At 38.1% G+C, this 14,175-nt stretch overlaps 1 protein-coding gene across 8 annotated transcripts in view; it reads right to left on the bottom strand.

The window, feature by feature from the left end:
* LINGO2 (leucine rich repeat and Ig domain containing 2) overlaps positions 1–14,175 on the bottom strand; it is a 1,446,432-nt gene that overhangs the window by 386,203 nt on the left and 1,046,054 nt on the right. The gene's annotated exons all lie outside the window — the stretch shown is intronic.

The raw sequence follows: 14,175 nt of genomic DNA, 5'->3' as shown, positions 1-14,175 counted from the left end.
GGGTACTGTGTAGTGTTATAATGTCCTATTCTGATTAGGGGACTTTGTGTTATTTTTAAAATTACTAGGTTCCTATAAATCCTTCTCTCCTTTCCACCAAAAACATATTTCTGCCTTCATACAAGACTGAATACAATTACTGTAGTTCCAAGAAAACGTTGATAGTTTTCTTAACATGCTAATGTGAAATAAGCTCACATGTGGCTTATTGCTGTTGCTGTTTCCACTTGAAATAATCACTTAAATTACTCTCATCCCATAGGAAGTTTCAAAGTGGAAGATATCACCTTGTGCCTTTACAGTTAATCAGAGCTCTGCTGTGTCAGGAAAACGGAAAATCTGGCCTTCCTGTTTTTAATGACCCAAAGGGAGTTATCCATTACATTAAATGCCACAGCAACTCACAAAATATAAAGGATTTAAGGCAGAGACAATATATCATCCAAACTTTTCATACAAATAGATTAATAGTCCAGGTACCAAGCAAAATACCAATAGAGAATAATCCTGACACCTGTCCCGAGGACTGATGAAGAAACTACACTGAGTGGAAGTTTAATCACTGATTTCCTATGGCACAGCCAGTTTCCTAATGAGACCACATGATTACACGTGAGAGAATTCATATCCTTGGCTAATACATAATTATATCTGGAAGCATAACTGCTAAACTAGGAAACAATCATTTCAAGAGGATACTTTTCACACACAAAATAGATATATTTAACAAGGGGGACTCTGGATTCCTATTTACAGATTTAATACCATAGATTCAATTTAAGAAATACCTAAAAGCCCCAATAAACTATTTTACTTTATGTAACAATAATTTTTTAAAATTTATTTTATACTGGATTGTAGTTGATTTGGGCTCCCCAGGTGGTGCTAGTCGTAAAGAACTGCCTGCCAATGCAGGAGACATAAGATACAGGAGTTCGATCCCTGGGTTGGGAAGATCTGCTGGAGGAGGGCACCGCAACTCACTCTAGTATTCATGCCTGGAGAATCCCATGGAGAGAGGAGCTTGGTGGGCTACAGTCCATAGGGTCGCACAGAGTCAGACACAACTTTAATGACTTAGCATGCACGCACATAGTTGATTAACAAGGTTGTGTTAGTTTCAGGCGTATAACAAAGTGACTCAGTTATACATGTACATGTATCTATTCTTATATAAATTCTTTTCCCATTTAGATTACTGCAGAATACTGAGCAGAGTTCCCTGTGCTATTCAGTAGATCCTTGTTGGTTATCTATTTTAAAAATTAGCAATGTGTATATGTCAATCTCAAACACCCAATCTATCTGTCCCATCCCTACTCCCCTGTGCTAACTGTAAGTTTCATTCTCTGAGAGTCTGTTTCTGTTTTGTGAATAAAAGATCGTTTGTATGTTTTTTTTTTAAGAGTCTACACATAAGCGGTAACATATGATATCTTTGTCTGACTTACTTCACTTATGATAATCTCCAGGTCCATTCATGGTGCTACAAATGGCATATTTCATTCTTTTTTAATGACAGAGTAATATTCCACTATAGTGTATATATGTATCACATCTTCTTTATCCATTTGTCTGCTGATGGACATTTAGGTTGCTCTGCTCCCATGTCTTGCCTATTATAAACAGTACTGCCATGAACATTGGGGTACATATATCCTTTCAAACTTTTTTATCTGGATATATACCCAGGATTGGGATTGCTGGATCATATGGTAGCTCTATTTTTAGTTTTATAAGGAACCTCCATACTGTTCTCCATAGTAGCTGTACCAATTTACATTCCCATCTACAGCATAGGAGGGATCCTTTTTCTCTACGCTTTCTCCAACATTTATTGTTTGTAGACTTTTTGATGATGGCCATTCTGACTGGTGTGAAGTGATATCTCATGGTAGTTTTGATTTGCGTTTTTGGATAATTAGCAATGTTAGCATCTTTTCATGTGTCCCTTGGTCATCTGTTTGTCTGTTTTGGAGAAATGTCTATTTAGGTCTTCTGTTCATTTTTTGATTGGATTTTTTTTTTATACTGAGCCATATCTCAACATTCAAGAAATGAAGATCATGGCATCCAGTCTCATCACTTCCAGTCCCATGGCAAATAGATGGGGAAAAAAAGGAAACAGTGACAGACTTCACTTTTTGGACTCCAAAATCACTGCAGGTGGTGACTGCAGCCATGAAATTAATAGACACTTGCTCCTTGGAAGAAAAGCTATGACCAACTTTGACAGCTTATTAAAAAGGAGAGACATTACTTTGCCTACAAAGGTCCAGCTACTCAAACTCATGGTTTTTCCAGTAGTCATGTATAGATCTCAAGAGTTGGACTATAAAGAAAGCTGAGCACCGAAGAATTGATGCTTTTGAACTGTGATGTTGGAGAAGACTCTTAAGAGTCCCTTGGGCTGCAAGAAGATCAAACCAGTCCATCCTAAAGGAAATCAGTCCTTAATATTCATTGGAAGGACAGTTACTAGAGCTGGAGCTCCAATACTTTGGCCACCTGATGCGAAGAACTGACTCACCGGAAAAGATTCTGATTCTGGGAAAGACTGAAGGCAGGAGGAGAAGGGGATGACAGAGGATGAGATGGTTGGATGGCATCACTGACTCTATGGACATGAGTTTGAGCAAGCTCCGGGAGTTGGTGATGGACAGGAAAGCCTGGCGTGCTGCAGTCCATGGGGTTGCAAAGAGTCAGATAAGACTGAGTGACTGAACTGAACTGACTGATATGAACTGTGCTTCCATAGGTAGGTTTATTCCTAAGTATTTTATCCTTTTTATATTGTGTGCATACATGCTCAGTTTTGTCTAAATCTTTGCAAACCCTGGGACTCTAGCCCACCAGGCTCCTCTGTCCATGGGATTTCCCAAGCCAAAACACTGGAGGGGTTTGCCATTTCCTTCTCCAGTGTTATCTTCCTGACCTACAGATCAAACCCGCATCTCCTGCCTTGGCAGGTGGATTCTTTTGCCACTGAGCCACGTGGAAAGCAGTTATTCTTTTTGATGCAATGGTAAATGGAATTAAAAAATTTTTTTTTCTGTCTGATCTTTAGTTATTAGTGTATAGAAATGCAACAGATTTCTGTGTATTAATTTTGATGAAATTCATCATCAAAAAAAAAAGGAGGAGAGGGCTCAAATTAATATACTTAACAATATAAAAGGAGAAGTTACAATGGGCTCCACAGAAATACAAAGGATCATAAGAGACTACTACAAGAAATCATATGCTAATAAAATGAACAACCTAGGATAAATTGACAGATTCTTAGAAAGGTACAATCTCCTAAGTATGAACCAAGAAGAAAGAGAAAATATGAACAGATCAACCATGAGTACTAAAGTTGAAAATGATTTTAAAACTCCCAGCAAACAAAAGTCCAGGAGCACATGGCTTCATAGAAAAATTCTATCATACATTTAGAAAAGAGTGGATTCCTATCCTTCTGAAACTACCTATTTTTCTGAAATTATTCCAAAAAAATTCAGAGGAAGGAATACTCCCAAACTCATTCTATGAGGCATCATCACCCTGATAACAAAACCTAACAGATACAACAAAACAATAAATTATAGGCCAATATCACCGTTGAACACTGTTGAGGAAATTAATAGAAATAGTATTGTTCAGGCTTCAGAGGCAACGATGGGCTTTTGACTGAACAGAGACCCTGAAAGGAGTTACATGCTAAGCTGCTGACCAGCAAAAATGGGAAAACTAGGTCTTGGGAACCAACACACAAGGAAGGGAGTAAGTCACAGGGAAGGGAGTAAATCATGGAGCTTTCTGGTTCTTGAGAATTTGGCTAGTTCCTGAGATTAGCAAACACTCTGAGACCTTGAACTAGAGATACAAGCATGTAGCATAATAGCCAGAGCTGCATCTTTGCATGTAAGCTGATGATTTTCAGCTTGCAGCTTGGCAATAAAAGCAGGATTCCTCTGGATGGCACTCTGGGTCTCACCCATGGGATGGAAGCACTGTCCAGGATTTTCTAATTGGGAACTCCATGTTGCTATTTGAGGGATCTCCCAGCATTTCTTAAACCAGGGTATACATGTTCCTCCAATTTGGTGATGTGCCTTTGATTTCTTGGTGTGTTGCTTATGTATCTTTTAATTGGAAACTCAAGTTTGAATCTGTATGTTTCCCCAGTTTGGTGATACATAAATCTGTTTCTTGATATTCTAGTTGCATATTGGGAACTATTTTTCCAATTTGGCAATGTGTGTAAATATATCTATAGTGTCTATATATGTGTGTGTGTGTATATATATACACATATACATATATATATATATATATATAAAATTTGTTGTTGTTGTACAGTCGCTCAACCATGTCTGACTCTTTGTGACCCCATGGACTGAAGCATGCCAGGCTTCCCTGTCTTTCACCATCTCCCAGAGCTTGTTCAAACTGATGTCCATTAAGTTAGTGATGCCATATAACCATCTCATTCTCTGTCATCCCCTTCTCCTCCTGCCTTCAGTCTTTCCCAGCATCAGGGTCTTTTATAATGAGTCAGTTCATCATGTCAGGTGGCTAAAATATTGGAGCTTCAGCTTCAGCATCAGTCTTCCAATGAATATTCAGGGCTGATTTCCTTTAGTATTGACTGGTTGGATCTCCTTGCAGTCCAAGGGACTCTCAAGAGTCTTCTCCAACACCACAGTGCAAAAGATCAATTCTTCTGTGCTCAGGCTTCTTTATGGTCCAACTCTCACATCCATACATGACTACTAGAAAAACCATAGTTTGATTATATGGACCATTGTTGGCAGTGTAATGTCTCTGTTTTTTCATACACTGTTTGTCATAGCTTTTCTTCCCAGGGGCAAGTGTCTTTTAATTTCATGGCTGTAGTCACTGGCCACAGTGATTTTAAAGCCCCTCAAAATAAAGTTTTTCACTGTTTCCACTGTTTCCCCCTCTATTTGCCATGAAGTGATGTGACCAGATGCCATGATCTTAGTTTTTTGAATGTTGAGTTTTAAGTCAGCTTTTTTACTCTCCTCTTTCGCCTTCATCAAGAGGCTCTTTAGTTCCTCTTCACTTTCTGCCATAAGGGTGGTGTCATCTGCATACATTAGGTTACTGATATTTCTCCCAGAATTCTTGATTCCATATCATGCTTCATCCAGCCTGGCATTTCGCATAATGTACTCTGCATATAAGTTTAATAAACAGGGTGACAATATACAGCTTTGATGTACTCCTTTCCCAATTTGGAACCAGTCTTTTGTTCCATGTCCAGTTCTAACTGTTGCTTCCTGACCTGCATACAGATTTCTCAGGAGGCAGGTAAGGTAGTCTGGTATTCCCATCTCTATAAGACTTTCGACAGTTTATTGTGATCTACACAGTCAAAGGCTTTAGCATAGTTAATGAAGCAGAAGTAGATGTTTTCCTGGAGTTCTCTTGCTCTTTGTATGATTCAAAGGATGTTGGCAATTTGATCACTCGTTCTTCTGCATATATATATACACAATTTGATAACTGGTTCCTCTGCTATATCACTTACTATATTACTTGTCCTCATACTGTAATTTACTATTAACAGAATAAACTTCCTTATTTCTCATTTACTAAAGTGTAAAGTTATTTTGCTAGTGAATCCCCTGAACTTGAAAATAAAAGTCTTTCAGCAGATCATGAATCTTTCAGCAGAACAAATGTAGACACAAAAGTACTCAACAAAATACTAGCAAACCAAACTCAATAACACATTAAAAGGGTCATAACCCATGATCAAGTTGAATTTACCCCAGGGATACAAGGATTTTTCAATATATGCAAATCAATCAGTGTGACATCAAAAAATGAAGAATAAAAACCATATGATCATATCAACAGATGGAGAAAAGTCTTCTGACAAAATTCAACATCCATTTACGATAAAACTCTCTAGAAAGTGGACATAGAGAAAACATAGCTCAACAAAATAAAGGCCACATATGACAAACTGATAGCTAACACCATACCAACAGTGAAAAGCTAAAAGCATTTTCTCTAAGATTAGGAACAAGACAAGGATGCCCTCTCTTGTCACTTTTATTCAGTACAGTTTTGGAAGTGCTAGCCATGGCAATCAGAGAAGAAAAGCAAATAAAAGGAATTCAAATTGGAAAAGAAGAAATAAAACTGTCACTATTTGCAGATGATGTGATACTATACATAGAAAATCCTAAAGATGACACCAGAAAACTACTAGAGCTCATAAATGAATTCAGTAAAGTTGCAGATACAAAATTAATACACAGAACCTGTTGTATTTCTATACACTGACAATGGAAAAATAAAGTCAGTCAAAAAAGACAGTATGTATGATGCTTTGTGAAGGAAGCATTTGCTAAGCTTCAACTCTAAAAAGTTTATTAAATTTTGGAAAAAGTAGACAATATTGATTTTCCTAAGGATGATTCAAATTCCTAATGTTGCACATGCAAAGACTAGAAGAAACTGAAATCTGCCAATCATTGCTATCATCATCTTTAAGGCAGTTCATTCTTAGACTGTTGAGCTCAGAAGCTGCACACTCTTGGAAACACTTTCAAACATTTTTTATTTCAAATCCTATTTTGAGGAAAGTTGCTTCTCAAATTCAAGCTTTTAAATAAAATCAGTGTCAAGTAATATATATTTTCTCAAATGCAAATTGAGAATTAGGAGACTGTAAGGAGCACCAATGAATATTTAACTAAAAGTTCTCTCTGTAATATCAGTCAGCTTGATGGCATTTTGTATGTGCATGTGAATGGGTCTTGTTTGAAGAGGGCCTTATAAAATGGATAGAGAGACTTAGATGCTAAGTATCATGAGAACTTTAAACAGTGTGACCAGTGAGAAATCACTTTTAATCTTATATCCTATAATAACATTCCAGGAGGGAATTTTACACTTGAATGCAGCAAGGGCTATGGTTTACAGTGAGCAAAAAGTTGATTGCAACCTTCCAACTTGAAACTCAAAACAAAATTTTAGACATCAGAGTCACTGGATTTTAGAACAGCTAAGAACCCTAATTATATACTTTAACTCCTCCCTTCCACCTTTCTCCTGTTCCTTTCTTAAGAAGTAATTGAGTACGTTATATATTCAAGCCATTGACTTCATTTTACAGCTAAAGAAACTGATATTGAAAAAGATAAAATTGTTCCCCCAAAGCAATCTGTCTGAGCTGGGCATGTCTTGATGACCATCACAAAATTTAGTTTGACAGTCTGTTCTTGTTTGGATATGTCGTGTTGTTGTTTAATCGCTGTTGTGGCCAACCCTTTGCAACCCCGTGGACTATACCATGCCAGGCTCCTCTGTCCTCCACGTCTCCTAGAGTTGACTCAAATTTATGTCCATTGAGTCAGTGATACTATATAATCATCTCATCCTCTGTTACATTAAAAATTAGAATTTATGAACCTCAATATAAAACAGCGGCAAAGATTAAAATATAGAAATATGTTAGGAAAGAAAAGAATAGTTTATGATATTAAAATAATTTTCAAACAACCAGTGACAACACAACCTGAGGCAGATCAATAGAGATACACTCTTGATCTGATGTATATAATAGAGTTTTGGTGTATAACTTTTCATAGAACAAACATTTACCTTCTAAATTTATTTCCTGTGCCTCTTTTATTTCTCAAAAATTCCTGACTGACCAGCTGTTTTCATTTTTTTTTTCCTGAAAGGGTGTAAACTATCTTTATCACTTGAAAAGATATATTTATAATGTCTAGGTTTTAACAAAAAGAAAATAGAATGCTTAATTTCAGCATTAGGAGAACTTAGCTAGTGTTGTTTGATTGTTTACAGGTTTATATCATCTTATCAGTATCAATACTATCAAACTGGACTGTGTCACTCCCCAGAGTGTATGAGAATGCTTACTGGAGATCAGCAAGAAGATTTTAGAACTTCATTTATATTTTTAAATTTGATCCTTTTCTAATTTCTATTTTATGTATATGTGTTAGCTTCAAAATACCTAATTCTCTTTATAGGGTATAATAAAGGTAAATGAGTCATAAAAATGTAGAGTAGTTTATGGGTTAAGTGTAAAGTTGCCAGGGCCAGGATGAATCTAAAGTTTAAAATAGCTCTGTCACTTACCACTTGCCTGTGTGATACTTGGCTAAATTTATAAACCTTTCTTTGCCTCAAATTCCTTATCTGAAAATACTGGTGATAGTACATAATAATATTTCTCATTTTATAGGATCACCATAAACTTTAAGTGAGTAAATACATATGAATTATGTAGTATAGCACTTGGCAAGTAATAAATATCTGATAAATATTAGTTACCAAGAGCAATAACTGCTATGCATACATACTTTGTAAATAGTATAAAAACTTTAAAATTTTTATAAATGTAAACAATATATATAGAGATGTAAATAGATAAGTGAAAGTGAAAGTGTTAGTTGCTCAGTCATGTCTGACTCTTTGCAACCCATGGACTATAGCCCTCCAGGCTCCTCTGTCCATTGAATTCTCCAGGCAAGAATACTAGAGTGGATAGCCATTCCCTTCTCCAGGGGATCATCTCGATTCAGGGATCAAACCTGTGGCTCCTGCATTGCAGGCAGATTCTTTGCAGTGCAGTCTGAATAACCAATCTGCAAGCCTACACAGGTAAGACAATATGTATTTATGTTAAAACTGAACATCTATTGAATTAAGTTCTATGTTAGAACTGGAGGGAATTCACAATTAGTAAGACACAAACTTTGTCTTTTAGGGGTTTAAGGTTTTACGGAAGTCAACAATAGTGTCCAAGGAAGACTTAAAAGTGGCTGAAAAATGTTTCCACCTTAGATTACACATGTTGTTTTGTAACTTTCTTTTACAAAAAAAGTAAAATTTTTACAGACTATTGTGCTTGTGTGTTCAGTTGGTAAGCTGTGTCTGACTCTTTATGACCCCATGGACTGTAGCCTTCCAGGCTCCGCTCCTTTGTCCATGGAATTCTCCAAGCAAGAATACTGGAATGGTTAGCCATTCCCTTCTCCAGGAGATCCTCTCGATTCAGGGATCAAATCTGGGTTTCCTGCAACACAGGCAGATTCTTTACTGTCTGAGCCATGAGGGAAGGCCAAAGATCCATCAAGGTAAAATGTGTCAAATAGTTAAAAGTAGGACTATTCTAGGTGAGATAAGGTTGAGGTAGCCCATGAGAGTTCTATGAAACATAATTTCAAATTTTAATATCGTGAGGTTGAAATTTCAATGGATTGAACTGCCGTTTCATTACTCTAAAAAACAGAACTTTTGAAAAAGAAATGTTTTCAACAGGCACTAATAATATTTGCCTTCTCCCTCTCTGCTGTCCTTATTCACATATAAATGGGTTGATGGTAGCGATGAAATACTATCTTAATGCACACACAGTACAAGAACAACTAGCTGTATTAGCAGTTACTAACTTTCCAAAAGGAGAGGGCGAGGGCACCCCACTCCAGTACTGTTGCCTGGAAAATCCCATGGGTGGAGGAGCCTGGTGGGCTGCAGTCCATGGGGTCGCGAAGAGTTGGACACGACTGAGTGACTTTACTTTCACTTTTCACTTTCATGCACTGGAGAAGGAAATGGCAGCCCACTCCAGTGTTCTTGCCTGGAGAATCCCAGGGACGGGGGAGCCTCATGGGCTACTGTCTATGGGGTTGCACAGAGTCGGACACAACTGAAGCGACTTAGCAGCAGCAGCAGCAGCAGCAACTTTCCAAAAGTTCCCAGTCTACTAATTGAAGTCACATTTTTGTCTGCCACATAGAGTGTGGGACAACTTTCAGAGCCTCAATAATGCAGCCCATCAAATCAAGCTCCAGCCTGTGTAGGCCTAAGCATATCAAAACACGAAGAGATAAAGAGGCAGCTTGAATGGCCAGTCTCTCAGACATCTGTGCACTGAGTCACATTAAAAGCCCATCAGCAAGTAATGCACATATGCTGCAGTCATATAAGAAGCAGCAGGAGTTGAAACAGGCATGTGGCCCTTCAGCCCAAGATTCCCATGTCCTTTCAAGGTTCAGTGAATTAATACCCTGCTACAACTAGACTAATTTGATTTACAATCAGAACAACAAAGACTCAAAGCACTTCAACCCTCATAAAACTCCTAACAGATGCAAAGAAAAAAAAATCTTTAATATCCCTATACTCAGGACACCATAAACTGAGTCAGAACTCTGCAATGCAAATTAGCACTTGAAAATAGTTAAGCACAGAGTATGAACATCAAATCAGACACATATTTCTATTTATGCTATTGACTTATTCATGATCATGTAACACATTGTTGTCTAAATCTCAAAATTTCTTATTTGGAGGAGAAAATAAATATTTGCAAAGTATGTACCATGGTCATCTTGGTAGAAGCCTCACCATAACTTTGGGAGCCAGAGATTATTTTTACCAAGTTCAAAGAGATAAAACGACATGCCCAAAGTCATAGGACTTCCAACAATCAGCAGCAGATTATGACACTTGTTTGGCAGGAGCTAAAGCTCAGGCTTCTCTACAAGTATAGTCAAAATTACCTGTTTAGTTAGATGCTTCAAAGGGCAAAAGTTTAACTGTTCTAGTGATGAGACTATGTCTGGCATTATTGTTGATGTGGTGTTTAATTAGTAGGTGTATCCCACAAGAGAGCCTAATATTTGAGAACATGAGGTCATAAAATGCTACCTTTGGAAATGTTCATGTTACTAAAAACTGTAATAATAATAAAACCATCATTTCTTGAATGCTTTTTGTAATCCAGGAACTGTTCCAAATAAACACTTAAGAATACATGATTTCACTAAACCTTGATAAGAAGCCTTATTATTTTCCACCTTCTACAAATTAAACACTTAGAAGTTGAGCAACTTGCCACGTTCATATGACCAGTGAATGACAGAAACAGCCTTAGTACTAAAAACTTAGAAGCACATTCCTTTAGTGAATAATGAAAAATTCCTTACACTGAGTGACAATTTACCTTTTGTATTTATTAAGATTGACTCAGTTCAGTTCTGCTGAGTCGCTCAGTCATGTCCAACTCTTTGTGAACCCATGCATCGCAGCACGTCAGGCCTCCTTGTCCATCAACAACTCCCAGAGTCTACTCAAACTCATGTCCATCGAGTCGGTGATACAATCCAGCCATCTCATCCTCTGTTGTCCCCTTCTCCTCCTGCCCCCAACCCCTCCCAGCATCAGAGTCTCTTCCAATGAGTCAACTCTTCACATGAGGTGGCCAAAGTACTGGAGTTTCAGCTTTAGCATCAGTCCTTCCAATGAACACCCAGGACAGATCTCCTTTAGAATGGACTGGCTGGATCTCCTTGCAGTCCAAGGCACTCTCAAGAGTCTTCTCCAACACCACAGTTCAAAATCATCAGTTCTTCAGTGCTCAGCTTTCTTCACAGTCCAACTCTCACATCCATACATGACTACTGGAAAAACTATAGCTTTGACTAGACGGACCTTTGTTAGTAAAGTAATGTCTCTGTTTTTTAATATGCTATCTAGGTTGGTCATAACTTTCCTACCAAGGAGTAAGCATCTTTTAATTTCATGGCTGCAATCACCATCTGCAGTGATTTTGGAGCCCAAAAAAATAAAGTCAGCCACTGTTTCCACTGTTTCCCCATCTATTTGCCATGAAGTGATGGGACCAGATGCCATGATCTTAGTTTTCTGAATGTTGAGCTTTAAGCCAACTTTTTCACTTTCCTCTTTCACTTTCAACAAGAGGCTTTTTAGTTCCTCTTCACTTTCTGTCATTAGAGTGGTGTCATCTGCATATCTGAAGTTATTGATATTTCTCCCGGCAATCTTGATTCCAGGTTTTGCTTCTTCCAGCCCAGCATTTCTCATGATGTACTCTGCATACAAGTTAAATAAGAAGGGTGACAATATATGGCCTTGGCGTACTCCCTTTCCTATTTGGAACCAGTCTGTTCTTCCATGTCCAGTTTTAACTGTTGCTTCCTGACCTGCATACAGGTTTCTCAAGATGCCTCTTGAGAAGGTCAGGTGGTCTGGTATTCCCATCTCTTTCAGAATTTCCACAGTTTATTGTGATCCACACAGTCAAAGGCTTTGCCATAGTCAAGAAAGCAGAAATAGATGTTTTTCTGGAACTCTCTTGCTTTTTCCACGATCCAGCGGATGTTGACAATTTGATCCATGGTTCCTCTGCCTTTTCTAAAACCAGCTTGAACATCAGGAAGTTCACGGTTCACATATTGCTGAAGTCTGGCTTGGAGAATTTTGAGCATTACTTTACTAGCATGTGAGATGAGTGCAATTGTGCGGTAGTTTGAGCATTCTTTGGCATTGCCTTTCTTTGGTTTTTGGAATGAAAACTGATCTTTTCCAGTCCTGTGGCCACTGCTGAGTTTTCCAAATTTGTTGGCATATTGAGTGCAGCACTTTCACAGCATCATCTTTCAGGATTTGAAATAGCATCACCTCCACTAGTTTTGTTTGTAGTGATGCGTTCTAAGGCCCACTTGACTTCACATTCCAGGATGTCTGGCTCTAGGTGAGTAATCACACCATCGTGATTATCTGGGTCATGAAGATCTTTTTTGTACAGTTCTTCTGTGTATTCTTGCCACCTCTTCTTAATATCTTCTGCTTATGTTAGGTCCTTACCATTTCTGTCCTTTATCGAGCCCATCTTTGCATGAAACGTTCCCTTGGTATCTCTAATTTTCTTGAAGAGATCTCTAGTCTTTCCCATTCTGTTGTTTTGCTATTTCTTTGCGTTGATCACTGAGGAAGGCTTTCTTATCTCTCCTTGCTATTCTTTGGAACTCTGCATTCAGATGCTTATATCTTTCCTTTTCTCCTTTGCTTTTCACTTCTCTTCTTTTCACAGCTATTTGTAAGGCTTCCTCAGACAGCCATTTTGCTTTTTTGCCTTTCTTTTTCTTGGGGATGGTCTTGATCCCTGTCTCCTATACAATGTCACGAACCTTGGTCCATAGTTCATTAGGCACTCTATCAGATCTAGTCCCTTAAATCTATTTCTCACTTCCACTGTATAATCATAAGGGATTTGATTAGGTCATACCTGAATGGTCTTGTGGTTTTCCCTACTTTCTTCAATGTAAGTCTGAATTTGGCAATAAGGAGCTCATGATCTGAGCCACAGTCAGCTCCTGGTCTTGTTTTTGCTGACTGTATAGAGCTTCTCCATCTTTGGCTGCAAAGAGTATAATCAATCTGATTTCAGTGTTGACCATCTGGTGATGTCCATGTGTAGAATCTTCTCTTGTGTTGGAAGAAGGTTTTGCTATGATTAGTGCATTCTCTTGGTAAAACTCTACTAGTGTTTGCCCTGCTTCATTCTGTACTCCAAGGCCAAATTTGCCTGTTACTCCAGGTGTTTCTTGACTTCCTACTTTTGCATTCCAGTCCCCTATAATGAAAAGGACATCTTTTGGGGGTGTTAGTTCTAAAAGGTCTTGTAGGTCTTCAAGGAACCATTCAACTTCAGCTTCTTCAGTGTTACTGATTGGGGCATAGGCTTGGATTACCATGATATTGAATGGTTTGCCTTGGAAATGAACAAAGATCATTCTGTCGTTTTGGGGATTGCATCCAAGTACTGCATTTTGGACTCTTTTGTTGACCATGATGGCTACTCCATTTCTCCTAAGGGATTCCTGCCCACAGTAGTAGATACAATGATCATCTGAGTTAAATTCACCCATTCTAGTCCATTTTAGTTCACTGATTCCTAGAATGTCGACGTTCACTCTTGCCATCTCCTATTGATTAGAAAGTATTAACTGACAAAGAGACAGAGTGTAGGAGTTTTCCCTGGTGTCTCAGTGGTAAAGAAACCAACCATCTGCCAAAACAGGAGATCCCTCGGTTTGATCCTGAGTTTGATCCCTCAGTCAGGAAGATCTCCTGGAAAAGGAAATGGCAACCCACTCTAGTATTCTTGCCTGGGAAATCCCATGGCCAGAGGAGCCTGGTGGGCTACATGTCATTATATGAGTTAGTAATAAGTCAGGCATGACTTAGTAACTAAACAACAACAATGACACGGAGACTAAGAAACATTTAAAGCAACAGACACAGATGAATTCAAATTTAACATAATAGGATGTATAACTGGTGAACTGTGACTTCTATATGGATTTTGAAAGA

This window comes from Bos grunniens, chromosome 8 (assembly GCF_055505025.1).
Source record: "Bos grunniens cultivar Pamir isolate PY7600 chromosome 8, Bosgru_T2T1.0, whole genome shotgun sequence".
NCBI lineage: Eukaryota > Metazoa > Chordata > Mammalia > Artiodactyla > Bovidae > Bos > Bos grunniens.
This window is presented reverse-complemented; position numbering and strand designations above follow the sequence as displayed.